The sequence below is a fragment of the Metopolophium dirhodum genome, chromosome 3 (assembly GCF_019925205.1).
Source record: "Metopolophium dirhodum isolate CAU chromosome 3, ASM1992520v1, whole genome shotgun sequence".
NCBI classification, from domain to species: domain Eukaryota; kingdom Metazoa; phylum Arthropoda; class Insecta; order Hemiptera; family Aphididae; genus Metopolophium; species Metopolophium dirhodum.
This window is the reverse complement of record NC_083562.1, coordinates 19,094,803-19,110,296: the sequence shown is the minus strand read 5'-3', so window position 1 is coordinate 19,110,296 and position 15,494 is coordinate 19,094,803. Positions and strand designations below refer to the sequence as shown.

The following is a 15,494-nucleotide window of genomic DNA, read 5'->3' as shown; positions in this document are numbered from 1 at the left end:
AACAAAAATAATCATCATTCTGTTTTGTGGAAGATAGGTAGGTATTAGCGTATTGCAATATATTCTAATTTGACAAACATATTATGTGAAGACGGATTAATTTTTTTAAGCTTATTCAATATTATTATAGGTTCAACCTCCCCCAAATCTCAAACGCTGTATTTTTTTGGCCAAGCAGTGTGCAAGTGGATCAGTATGTAGTGCCATATAAAAAAAAGAGGTAGGTAATAGGAGTATATCATTTTACTTACATAATAATATTACACGCATAATAGTTTCTCAAATTGATAGTTCAAAACATATGCATATTTTCAGGAAATAGAATAAGTTGTAACTGATAAAATGAACTAAAGAAAAAAATCACTGTTTTAAAACTAATATATTCTTTGGTATGTTGAGAATTTAAAAGTGTGGAATATTACTATTGTGTTGAATTTTACTGAAGATAAAATTGTAACAAGAACAAGCTTATTGAAATTGCATTTTCTGTATTAATATATTTCACCTTTAGTTTTGTAAATATCATAGGGCCAAAAATTACTGCTGCGCTCTTTATCAAACGAATAAAATATTATCTTTTCCTTATTATATAATAATTTTCAGCTTGTGGTTATGAAAAAATAAGATATGTTGGACTACATTTAACTATTTTAATTGTTAATGACTAAATAATAATTAGGTACATTGACTTTCTTTCTGAAATCATAATATTATGTTAAAAATCAGTCAGTGCTAATCTTGTTCAGTAGTTTTATTTTTTACCGTACTCGGTGCAATTAATATAAACAAATATCACCAATAAATTCGGAAATGACAATGAGTTAACGTAGGTAGCATGTAATTTTGAGCTACAAAATGAAGTGTAGGAATTTATTATTTGCTAACCATCTAAGATAAAAGTAGAACAAAAATTATACCAGTAAAAGTGGGAATGAAATATATTCTGCTACAAAACATGACGACTGACAAAAAAAAAATCAATAAATACCACTGGAAAACCAATATACTCTTCACTTCACATCGAATCTAAAAATCATTTCATAATGATTAAAATTAACCAAAATTAAACTGAGCTCTAATCGTTTTGGTAGTTTAATAATAGATGGGTAATGACAAAACTATCATCCTGCTGTATGTATTATATTTTAATATATGTTGTTACATTGTTTTTAATAATTAAATAACTGTACAAAAATAACGGACTCATTTAAAGCCGGGACGTCCGGACATCCGTTAAAATAAAAATAACTTTAGAGTTATTTTTTAAGACACAAAATTATTTTAAAACATTATTACTTATTGAATATTCAAAGAATTATTTTATTTTATCATTAAATTACATTATAAGAATTTAAAAATAACTAATTTACCAACTGCCAATATAAATTAATAGAGTTAAAGTTATATTTTATTATTTAATGAATTATTATCATAAATCATAATCAATATATGTATTAATGCCTAAAGAATATCTATATCATTCAATAAAAAAAATAAATTGTGGAGGATTGCTAGATAATATTCAAATTTGTAGTCAGCATACAAGCTAAAACAAATAATATATTTGTGAAAATATCTATGTTTGTAAATTTTGAAATACCTAATACTAATATGGTCGGTACCTATCTAATAAACGTGGAACAAGTTCGTCTATAATATGTAGTCAAATATAATTAATAATAGCTACATCATTGCACCTAGTTATTATGTTGTATAATATATTTACATGATTATGGTATACATAGTTTTTCTTTGTTTAGGAACATTGTCATTATTGTGTTGCATGTATAATTATGCTTTTGAAGTTTAATTAATCCTTAAAAATGTCCAAATCGCTCGGAGGCTAAAATAATCGATTGATTGTTTATCCTAAACAACAGTTATTACTACAGCTATAGTACAAGTATAACGGTATAAACAAAAAGATGTAGATTCTCGAGTATTAATTATTAATTAAACATTAATGAAGTACACCAGATGGTTAAGGATTAAGCAAGTGTTGTAAAATCATTACATTATGTTACGAAGAATACGTTAATGGACGTGTATGCACTAATCAAACATGCATAATGTAAAATATTATGTGAAAATAATAAATTTGGTAGAATCAATATATTTTACTCTAAACATGGTGATTACAGTAAACGCACTCATTATCTAGAAAAATATTAATTAAGATCACACATTAACGTTTTTGAAAATATTTTGTACAAAAATAAGGTACCTAATTTAAATTCATTACAAAACATAATTTTTTTTAAAAAATTGCATTTTATTATTTTTAACATTTATCTTTACTATATTCTAAAGGAGATCATTTTTCTGAATTCTGAACGAGTAGTTAATCAATTATAAGTATTTAAAGTTCAGATGAGCAAAGTAAAGCGGCACTGGTTTAGCCTGATAAATATTGTTCCAAAAATCCACTAGTAAACAATATTGATACAGTTATAACTAAAAATACTGAATCAAATTCAATTTTATACATTGAAATTCTCAGAAAATATTTTGCTTACAAATATAAAATTAATAAGAACAGCGATGCGTGATAGTGTAATACATAAAGTTAAATAAAACAAAATTATGGGTGGAAAGTATAGTTACTAATCTGCTGTAAAGTAGGTGGCAAGTATAGTTACCAATCTGATGTACAGTAGGTGTCACTGTAAATTTGAATTGATAAATCATTGCATACAAACAACCTTTCTGAGCGAAGACGGTCTGTCAGCCTATATTACTAAATATATTTTATGATATTATTGCTATTAAAGTAATTAATTGTATTATTAGTAATACAATAGGTTGAATTATTTTTTCCCAAAACATTGCATTTGAAAATGTCATTGTGTGTTTAAAATATAATAATATATTTTAAAAGTTTCAAGTATATATGAATAATATTTTTAAATTACAACAAAATAACTCTTTATTATTTGTTTAAATATATAATTTTGTCTGAATTTGAACTTATAATGTCAAACTAGTTATGAGAAATCTTGTATTACATTTTCAAGTCTTTGCTATAGAAATTGAACATTTTATAATTTACATTTTGTAATTTAGAAGAATTTTGTGAACATTTCAACGTCAAACGCTCATAAAAAGCTAATGATAATCTCCGGTAAATTTTTGTTTTTTTTTTTTATATTAGACACTTTCGAGAAATCTTGTACTCAATTTTAAAATCTTAGATATAGAGAAGAACATTTTTATGTATTTCTAACTACAAAATAGTGTGAAAATAGTCAATCATCAAAATTCTAAATTTAAGAGGACGCCACACCCGCATATGTTGTCTCCGTCTTACAAGTACGTAACATAGCAAATGTACGCTTAGCAGATCAGGTTTAGCTTCGTTAGTTTAAACATTAGAGTGAATCGACCTATTATGTAACTTGATGGTAAGAACATTATCTGTGTTTGTGTGTTCGTTTTTTACGACTATTATGTTGTTACGTGAGTTATGAGCATTTTTAATTTACGCTATATTATATACACACAACCTGCTAAAAAATTGAACTATCGGAAAAAACTAACTTACGAACCCAGATAATGGTTTTTCCATTAAGAAAAACTAAAACCATTAAATGGTCGGTTCACTCTAATTTTTAAACTAACGTAGCTTAAAGTGATCTCCTGAGCGTAAACTTGCAATGTTACGCACTTTTAAAACAGAGACAACACATGCGGGTGTGGTATCCTCTTAATCACCTTTAAAAAATATTGTAACTACCTAAATAATGTATTTTCTAAAATTTTTAAATAGCATATGAACAACTGACGAGGAGTCTAATGTAAAAATACAGATCAATCAATATATTTATTGCTCTGTTCAGAATCTAAAATGTAAGATGTCGTTAAAAAAATTAAAAATCGAAACAATACAACCATAAAAATAGTAAAAACTATAATTTTGTTCCAATTATTTTATTTCTGATGACTTGTAATTGTGTAAACAAATATTTTAATAAACGTTAAAACTTTTTGAGTAATAGGTGTTTACCTCCTTGTAGACATGATACATTTTATTTATAGAAAACGTGTTCATATAACAATACAAATATAACTACTCATTTCGATGGAGAGATTTGAATGTGATGATTTTATCTAGTAAAAAAAAAAACGTGTATAAAATAGAGTAAAATTTAAGTGCAATACACATCAAATTTATGAAGTCGTGAAAACGGTAAAACCATCATTCTCCATCACAGAGAAATTAATTTTTGTATCCAAACCTATCTAGACCTGCATATAGAGTACGCGACTAAAGTTCCTTCGTCCCTTACACATATTTCATTGAATTAGCGTATTTTCGGGTCACGTATTTTCTTCCATCGTTGAAATATATATTTCACTTTACATACGGAAGTTTCAATATTAATTATCTAGAAATTACGTTGTAAGCATCGTACAAGACGTATTGTCTCGGTAATTCTGAACATACAGAGCATTTGTTTTAATATTTGTGATGACAGTGTTAAATTTACAAGGTTGTTTTATAGGAGCCTAATTATTGATTTTACTCAAATTATTACAATATTAAATATAACATGGTAAATTATCTAAAGAGGAAGGAGGGATTTGAAATGTACACTCTTCCACTATTTTTAAAGCAAATTTAATAAAGAGCGGAGTATGATAAATTAAAATAATTATAACTCATTTGGTTTTTTGTCCAGTATAGGCCATCGGCCTTTTTATAATAAAATTCATGAGCGCTCGTTATGTTTTTAAAAAAAAAACCATACATCACATTTAATTGAATGAGTTATGTTTTTAACATGTGCAAATAACAATTAAGTTTTTCGTGTTCGTCAGTCGACACAATCATCTTTTTTTTGTTTCGTTAACAATAATTCACGCTGAAAATATAACATTATTACTTTTTAGGGGACTTTATTTATTTACGTTTTAGATTAAGACACAAACCATGTACACTTAGATTGTACAATAAGTTAAGATATTAGGATGGGGAATCGCATAGTTTTGCAGTGGATAAATATTAGAGAGTGAACCGAGAAGTTGCTAGTGTGGAGAATTTACGCGATTCTTTAATAAAGGGGTTTGAATGTCGTTGGTTGGATCTGCATGGTGTCTCCTCGTGGCTGCAGATGGTGTCGGTAATGTAATAATGTGAGATAGACTATAGAGTTAAATTCTTAACTTTGAACATTTTGTGAGGTGTTGCCGGACGTAGACGGTTTGCTTGGAAGAAGTTCCACGCGGTGGCTGCTGAAGTTAATCTTCGGGGTTGGTTTTTTATCCGTGACGTTAGTATCTACAGCGCATTGTGGGTGGTCTAAGTAGTAAGTAGTTAGCCGCGAAATCGGCTTTTATAGTTAATATGGTCTGACGCCAACGGTTGCTTGATAAGTTTATCGTTGAATTGGAGGGGGGGGGGAGGTAAATAGTTTTGACGAGTTGATGGTTGGAAATGAAGTGAGTATTGGTCAATCACAACTCTATAAATACCAGATCGTCTGGATGTGGTTCAATATTTAATTAACGTGACCAATAAATGTCAAATTATATGACAGAAAATACAGGTATTTTCCTGTCATACTGTGCTATAGTACAACTTATTATTCTTGATAGATTTTAAAATATATTACATTATTACCAATCAAAAAAAAAAAAAAAAACCATTTTTAATGAAAAACAATAAATATTTAAAAAAAATATATACCTATGAAATCAGTACCTCCCTAGATAGACATCGTTTAGTTGTTTGGTACATTTGGCTGGCAGTCTCAGAGATTTTAGACAGGTGTTGGACAGGTGATTGTCACCACAACGAAAAAATTTGGGATGATGTTATAGTAAGATTTTTGTAACTAAATCTTTGCCATCGGAGAACTTGAATTGTTAGTTTTTTTTTCACGAGGTTCCTTGATTTTGAGTTTGGTGTATAATAAGTATTTTAGATCAAAAATCTCTTAAATATTAAAAGCGGGTTCCAGATCGATAAAAAGAGGGGGGATAGAAGATTTGGTGCTGTGTTGGCCAACATTTGATATTCTTCTCGGAGTATTGGTCATGTGATAGTAATTCATTTTTAATTTCTTCAATTGGAGTGGTGAAGATTTCAGATAACTACGTGATACAATCTATCCTATTTTGGTTGGTAGGTGTGAACGTCTGCCCAGATGCATTGTAGATATTTTATAACAAAAAGATAACAGTCTGATGATTCGGTAGAGAGTTTACACTGTTATTTGAACATTTAAAGGAGAAATGATCACCCTTTGTCAATTCTTTGATGTACTTACAAAAATAACTGATGTCATTTTGTTAAGATGGTAAAAGGTTCGTTTTGTTGGGGCACTAGATCCATATCATTATCTGAAATGTTGAGCTGATTTTCGGGATCTTTGATTTGATTTAATAAGGAAAAACCATTTTTTGAAACATATTTTGTTTGTTTTCGATGGTGGTTGACTGAATTTGGTGATAGAGATGGTATTTGAGTGAATTGTTTTAGCGAAGAAGGAGAATGATTTGACGCACTCTGTATGTGAGGTTATGGGATTATTAGTGAAGGGACTGTTTTAGAATTATTATTCGGCATAGTGTCATTGAGGTTTGTTATCGTGAGATAACGTTTATCGCCACGGGTCGCACTTAATATCAGTGACGAATTTAATTAGTTTAATTACCTAGATAATTAATAAAAGTACAAGATGCAGGTTGGCAAAGTTCCATTTTGTATTCGAGATGTGTTGTTTCGATGGTTGGAAAGTTGAAACTTTTTGGAAGATATATGTTTCTGTTTGAAAAAAAAATTAATGAAAATACGAAACGTGGTCGTGGAAAAAGAAATAACAACTGTACACACTGTTTCATTATCGACGGTCGAGACCGAACTCTAACAGTAGTCAAATAATAAATATTAAACATTCAATTTAATTATATTTGAATTGAAAAAGGTGTTTTTTAAATAAGTTTTTGTCCTTTTAAATTTGAAAATTATCTTTTTTTTGAATATAATAGAACTGGATATGTATTGTTTTTTTTTCAAATGTATAAACTTAATAAGAAATGTTTTTTGGTTGCTTACTGATACTGGTCATCTTTCTTTTTCTAAATATGTAACCGAATATACCTATTTGTAAAACCATTAAAGGAATAAATTATTATTTTGTTATTATTATTGCAGTGACAATATATTACTTAATTATTTAGATGATTATAGAAAACGAACAAAATAGTTCTATGTTTAGGTGATAGTCATAGTAATATTATCATTGTTTACTATGTATATTATGCATTATTGTAAATTTCTAAACCTGCTTCACCATGATAAGTTAATTTTTACGCATAGTAAACATACATTGACATATTACGCGGGAGTTCATAAATATTCAAACTAATTGTATTTTTAGAGTTGTATTAATAATTTTAAATTTACATAATACCTACCACTTATGGTTAGTTACGTTGAGTACCTACGTTTATATTTATATATTGTTAAATTGAAAATGTGATATTTATATAATAAATTCTATGTACGGAATCAAGATTAGCCCTGCATAACTTTTTACCTATATTGAACTAAATTTATATGGTAAGCCTGTATACTTTTACCATTATATATGTTTATATACATTATACAAGTATGAGCATTTAAACCAGATAGTATTTTTAAAGCTTTGGAAATAAGGCTATTATTAATTTAATTTTCATATAATTAATACGCGATATTGGTAAGTTGTATTTTTTCAGTTTCATAATTTATTAAACAAATTATATTTACCAAAATTTTAAATCTGTACAGCATTCAAGAAGAAACAAATGAAAAACTAAAAACTTGAAAACCAGGCTATTTTAGGTTTTTACAGGAACACAGATGTATAACCACAGATGTAAGTATAACTAGTATAATATTATAAGATATTAAATGTACTGCTGGAACTACCAATAATTATATTGACTATTATTACTTATTATAATTTATAGTTATTTGTTTTTCTGTTTTATCATAATATTAATTGTTTAAGAGAACTAAAAGTATTTGCGGGATGACACCAGTTATTGAAAACTGATGAGGTGTGATTATATTATTATTGTTTCACAAATAATATTTTTTTGCAAATAAATATTCATTTTTCTCCTATGAAAAATTTAGTTTTTTTTACTTGTTTTGTTGTGCTATTGATTTTTCTTAGTTATTATAATCAATGGGTGTACGTTATACTTGAAAATAGTTTTGTTTGTCATATCAATCACGAATGAATGCATGTATTATTTATTCAAATTTGATGTGTATTGGAAACGGGTATATTGGAACTTATTTAGAGTACAACCACATTTAAAATGCCATAATTACATTACCAGCTACACAGATCAGTAATTTATTAAATGTTTTTGTACAACGATAACATTGACAGGATTTTAATTAAATAATGAAACGATAATAACCATTAAAATGATTTCGTTTGAATAAAAATAAAATAATTAATAACTACAATTTAAAATCTATCCGTTGGAATAATCCTCGAAAACATTTCCTTAAATATGGTTTTGACCCCGATGCGAAATATTGGTATAACTTGATACAAATTAATTCCGTTAATTATTCATTGAGTGTTTAAGGTATTCAAAACATCTTCTCAAATCTGTTTAATATTGTCTTCAAATGATTTAAACATAGATAACTTTAAACTATCAATAAATGTCATGATATAACCAACCAATTGAATTCCACTTTATAAATAACTTGTGTCATAAATAATTAAAATTTACAACATTAAAACAATTTTTATTTCATTATACGTAAACTACTTAATTTTGATAAAGTTTCTCGATAAATATAATAAAGGCTTTTTTATTTTTTAAATATAAGAAATACGATTTGAACAGCTTGAAAATAAATATTATAAAACACGTAACTTTGAAACAGCTATAATAAGGAAAGGAAAATAACATGTATATTCATAAAATGAAATAAGCTCCATTAATAAATAGTTATCAATTGGAAGTATCGTTACGACTCAATTTCCGTTGACAGTTGTTTGTACAAAGAGAATATTGTTAAACAAGAGTCGGGCTCTGTAATCGCTAACTTGCCTTTGCATGACAGTTATACTGATATCCATCAGTTTGAACTTTCATCAAGTGGCGTGGAAATGTTCTTAATTGGTATTAAAGTAATGTATTTAGCTTACACAAACAAAATGTGGATTATAAAGAGGTTTTCAAATTTATTTGTTCAGAGATTATAGTTTTAGATTAATTTATATTTAGAATCATTTTTCAATGTCAATAAAAGTTAATATTCCATCATAATGCGTACTGCTATATTATTCACACTTTGTCAATCCAACCACTACTACCACTTTTACATTTAACGGTAATTATATCTCTTGTTAACAAGCATACAATATCTTGGAGTATTCGAAACCAAATTTTACTCTCAGAGCCCTTCAAAATTACAGCAAAGGTATCGCAGCGACTTAATAATCCCTATTCTTTCATAAATCAGCTAACTAGTTCTCTTGGCTTGAAATATGCTCCACTCTTAAACAAGCAAATTTTTATTTTATTACTCTATGCAATTCCTGTTTGAGATAAAAATGCCGAAAAGATATAAAGAAAATTCAAGTGTTTCATGGTTGGTTCGTATGGAACGTAGCACTTCACACTGACTTCCAGGCTTCCTACTACCTCATATAATTTAATATAGGCACTTTCAATCAACTTCTTCGAACAAATAAAATTCGACAGTTTTGTTAGCTCAAACGTGGACAATGTTCTCATATTTTAATAATAAGAAAAAAAGTTAATTATAATTATAATTTGCATAAGCAATGTAACATCAAGCAATACAATGTAGCTTAATTCAAGTAAAAACAATTACATTTTTTTCCATGTAAAGTATTTAAATGCATATTAAAAAAAAGGTGGATAAGTGGATGTCGCTCTGCCATACAGTAGGTTGCAAGTGGGTCGCTATATGGTTAGGTTTGAATTCAATGATATAATATCATTGTATACAAAAAACGATTCTGAGCGGAAACGGTTTGTCATTGTGGATATTTTAAATTATATTTATATTGTTATTACTTATTATTATTACGGTAGCTGGTAAGTTGAATTAATATTATAAAATTCAAAAACAATATTTTTTGAAAATTTTATTCTATATATAAAATGCTAATATAAACAACCACTGAAAATTTCATGATCTATGGTCATTTGTTTTAGAGTTATACCAAAAACCAAAATTGATTTTATCGAAAACCAATTTTGCTTAAAAATTCCCGTTTTCCAGTTTTTTTAAATTAAAAAAAAAACTCACATAATTGTTAAATCAAAACATTCGTTGCTTTGCTCAGAATCTAAAAATATAATTTTGTTTCAATTTTTTGTTGTAATTCAAAAAGAAATACTAAAATATACTCATTTTAATATTTTAGATTAAAATTTTTTTTTATTGGTATTTGAAGTTCAAAGTTTGAAAAAATTGGATATTTAAATGAAAAATAATGAATTTTTCTCTCCATAGAGTAATGAAAATTTTTTTATTTCGTTTTTATGTATATTATTATTTTCTATGCACAGTACAAATTTTAAACTATTTCGATTATATTTTAAGCTTTTTATACCACAAACCTAAACTCATTGGCCATCTAAGCATCGTGTTATTGAGTAAAAATACTTTATAATAATGTAATAATTATATAATCCTACCTATGCAATAGAGTTGTCAAAAATTAGTTCAACCTACCTTATTATGAATAGAAAAATTTATCTAGGTTAGTATTAGTTTGGTTTTATATTAGTACCTAATATAAATATATTGTCAAATATCCTTAATAGAGGCTTATTATAGTATTATACACCGTCTCAAATCGGAATAAATGTACGTACTTATACTCAATGAGTTATCATAGAATTTAAATTAAACACCTCTATACAATGACAAGGTACATTTGAGTGAGTTCTCCAGATTATTATTTTTAGTTATTTTTATTTTGCTTTGACAACATTCATTTAATTCAATTTTTTTTTCCATCGCCAAATTTAAAATACAGAATGAACAATATTACTTATTAGTTATTAAATTAAAAAATGTGTTATTTCAGATCTATAAAGTTATAAGTAAGTACATACAACTTTTAACGTTTTCCGTAAATTTAAATCGTGGTTATTGAAAAAACAATAAAATATATAATTACATATTCATAAAATATGTACAATTAAAACAATGTTTTAATAATTATTGTGTTAATTATTGTGTTAATTTTTATTATATTTTTTTAAATTTTATTTTTATTATTCATGTTTTATAAAATTTCTATTTAATTTTAAATAATATATAATTTGTTGTTTACTGTTTATTATTAAATGTTCAACTATTTAATTAAAATAGCGAAAAAAAAGTTTTTGTTTGAAGAAAAAAATCAAAACAACTGTTCTTCGTCGATTGTTCATTTCAAGAGCACAGCTTTTATTCGGGTGATTGTAGATTTTGTTGGTTTTTCTTTGATTTTATTTTTATTACCTTTTGGTAGATAGTTACATTTTTTACCATTTACTATAGGTTTCAATGTGTGTCACATTTAAATTTTAGATCGTACCATTTTCGATACGAACATTAGATACCTCTATATATTACGTAGGTGGAACTCTATTTTCAATATTATATTGATCCTTATTTCAACCTTTCTGGACATTATTACGTGTCAACTATAATATATTTGTTTTCATTAAGTACGGTTACTTAATTATACTTTATTTTTTGTGGTGTTTGACCATAGGTTTATTTAGTTTTTGCAATTTTCTCAATGTCTTTTGTTTTGTTTCGACTCAGTATATTATGGTAATATATTATAGCCCATGTAGGTTTATAATTTAGATATTTGTTTGTTGTTAGCAATAGTTTTGGTTTTTGGGTTCACCTCGTAAATTTGTAAATCATATTATCTACGGTGCAGACATTTTTAATTATTTATTTCTTTGTTCATATACGGCTCTTGTGCTTCTCTAGTTATACCAACAGAATATATTTATATTTAAAATGATTTAATTAGTGAATCTATTTTGATCATGGAGTTCAATTATTTTTTTTATATCAGTGTTTCCTAAGCCAGACGATTTTCTTACGATTATATGAAATATATCAGTCTAGAAATGATTTATAAATATTTATTTATTTTGGTACCAAAAGGCAAAAATTGTGTTATTTGAAATGCTAAGACTCTTTGAATATATAATACATATAATGTTGTTCACATGTTATATTAATTTCTTGAGTACTATGGAATGTTATTTACACTTCAGCATTACATACTGGAACATACTTGTATATTACTGTACATATGAAATACATTATATCATGTAACATATTCGAACACATTCAATAGACACTATATTTATAAGTTATAACGAATATAATATTATATTATATAGGTGGGTAATAGAAATTATTATTTATTCTTCGTTGGAAAATTGTATTTCTTCTTCGAATTAATTGTTTTTATTGAAATAGTTTTCTCCAAAAACGGTTAAAAACTGTGTTTTCCAACTTATATGATAATTTTCCCTTATAGCAGTTCATACCAATTAGTGGAAAATGTTTTAGTGTCCTGCGGTTAAATTGTTCTGTCAAGTTTTAAACTAAGTTAAACAACTTACTAGTACATTATAGTTTGATATAAATTTTTGTTATGTCATTTTCCTGTCATGTACAACTATTTCAAATGTCAGTCAAAATCATCATGAAGACTTGAACACAGATGATGAAAAGTTGAATTAGTTTAAAAAAGTATTACTTTGTTGTTTATCCTATTGTATAAAATGTAAAATATTATTATTATTGTTATTATTATTACATTATAAAACGATTCTCCTAATCTACAATGAATGGAATATGTTTAAACATACCAATCTTTTACAGGTCATATTGAAATCAAATTGGACTTGTCAGTTATAGTTATAACTTATAACTTAGGTGTATGTGTATAGGTATGCTTACCAACTAATATTATGAAATATATGAAGCGGACGTCCTAACCGCATTCTTTTATTCTCTCTGTCTTACAGACGCACAACATATTTTCATATGTTTATTTTAAAACGAGTTATATGAATTTGAAATTTGAAAATCTTAAAAATATTCAAGTATATACTTATAAGTTATAATTCGATGTTTTATAAGTTTGCTCTAATATTAGCCATAAATAAATTGCAATAAAAATCTGGTTACGTAAATTTACTATGTAGGTATGACAGAGACAACTCTTGCGGGTACGAAGTCCTTTTAACCATATATTGTTTATTATGTTGATAATATTAGTTGCATAATTATTATGACCATAAATATTTTAACCTAGCCCTTTACCAATAATAGAAAAAAAAGTTTATATGTTATGCTTAAATTTAACATTTAATTTTATCGTGTACGTATTGAATTTCAAATATTATAGTTTTGTGAATTTATATTATTTACATATACGTTATGCATATCATACACAATATTTTCGTACATTAACATAAAAAAAGAACACGATTTAAAATTGGAAATTTAATTTGGTTTAGTGGATAGGTGCATTTGAAAACTATAATTTTTTGCTATACAAAAAGTTTCCTCATATTTCTTACAAATGAGAACGTGTTATATTTTTTATTACTAAAAAGGGTACTTATTCATGTTGTTATATATGTGTATATTATGTTGGATTTAGATTTTTATTATTTTCTAATCTAATTTCGACGAGGAAATATTTTATAATAAAAAAGGGTTACGTGGACGATCTAATACAACTGGAGAAGCGGAGAGAGTCGATGCAATTTGTTTGGGGCACTCATCAATCAGTAGTGATAGATGATAAATGGTTCCTATTTATTCACGAAAGAAGAATGGACTATTGTGGTCGCTTTTGAACCGGATATATTAGTACGTGTGAGGTACCTACAGGAATACAGGATTAGTACAAATAGGAAATTACACAAGAAACAAATTGACAATAGTACAATACAAATAAAGTTCATATTTTTTTAATGTTTAAACTTTAAAGTTTTATTTGAACTTATACTTCTGGTTTGTAAATAAAACTAAAATCAATTTAAAAGTAAAAAAAATATATGATATGAATATTGTATAAAAAAACGAAACTTAAAAAGACCACACACCAGCATATGTTGTCCCGCCTTACAAAATATATACTACAAAGCTAATGCAGTTTCAATTTCTTATAGTAACCTTTAATTATAGGATGAACGGTAAAAAATGGTGAACTATAAGTTGACCTATTATCAAATTTAAAGGTAAGAACATTATCTGTGTTTTTTCGTGAGTTTTTTATGATACTAAAATTATTTTTGAGTTAGTTATAAGAACTTTCAAGTTTTAATAATATAAACACTCATAATTTGTATGAAAATTTAAATTTCCTAAAAAACCCAGCATTCAAAATATAGATAATCACTTTGCAGTGTGACGAACTACATGCCATGAATCTCGATACATAACCAACTGTTTTTCTATAGCTATCCACAAGTTCATATTAATATTATATTATAGTGTTATACAGTGGTGAAACGAGTCTTGATCGCCTCTGGCCCGACGACACGTGCAGCTGCCCGTTTTCCGAGGATTACGCATCGAGTGGCACGTCTAGGCAGGATGAATAGCCAAATGCCAAAATTTCAATATTGTATGTTTACAAATGGCAAAAACTGTTCTCAATAGGGTTTATACTATGGATATTTTTACTCGAATCAAAGCGTGAAGTTTCCGGGAATTAATTCATTTTTCATCGAAATCATGGGAATAAACAACGAATAATAATAGTTATTAAAGATTTACAAAATTATTCGTTGTTTATTTCCATGAGATCGATGCAAAATGAACACTATTTCCCGGAAACACCACCTTTTGAAATGCACAAAAATAAAATGTACGTAAATTGTCAAAAACTAATAACACACTATTAAAATTAACAAACAAACAAAAAATACTTTGGAAAAACCAATTTTTGACAAAATTGATTTTGGGATTTTTTTCATTATAATTTAAAAATGAACAACTCTCTATGGTACTTGACATTTTTACAAAATATTAATACAGTCGGTTTTATATTTGATATGATTTTCATAACATTTCGGGCTTTTCTTTTTGTGCTATTTATATACATTTTAAATTTTTAACTTTTTTTAAAACTATTTTTTAATTTATGTATGATACAGTTTTTGTTTGTGTGTAAAAATACTTGAGAATTTAATTCAACTCCAGACAACAAACATGTTTCATATAGTTGTATGGAAGGATTTTTCATTATATATGAACCATGTATTTTTTCATACCTATCATAAGACATTCGTATGCTTAAGATATATTTTATATGTATTGTTTGAAGTATGATATATTTCACAAAAACGTGAAACATTGAAATTTTACGTGTCGTATGCTATCTACCAATAAAATCATACCTACAAAAATCTACAAACTTAAGTTACTAACCTGTTCAATGCCTGTTGGTTCACAGTTGTCC

At 26.8% G+C, this 15,494-nt stretch overlaps 1 protein-coding gene across 1 annotated transcript in view; it reads left to right on the top strand.

Moving 5' to 3' along the window:
- The window catches only part of LOC132941428 (G-protein coupled receptor dmsr-1-like), a 164,696-nt gene that overhangs the window by 41,846 nt on the left and 107,356 nt on the right, over window positions 1-15,494 (top strand). The gene's annotated exons all lie outside the window — the stretch shown is intronic.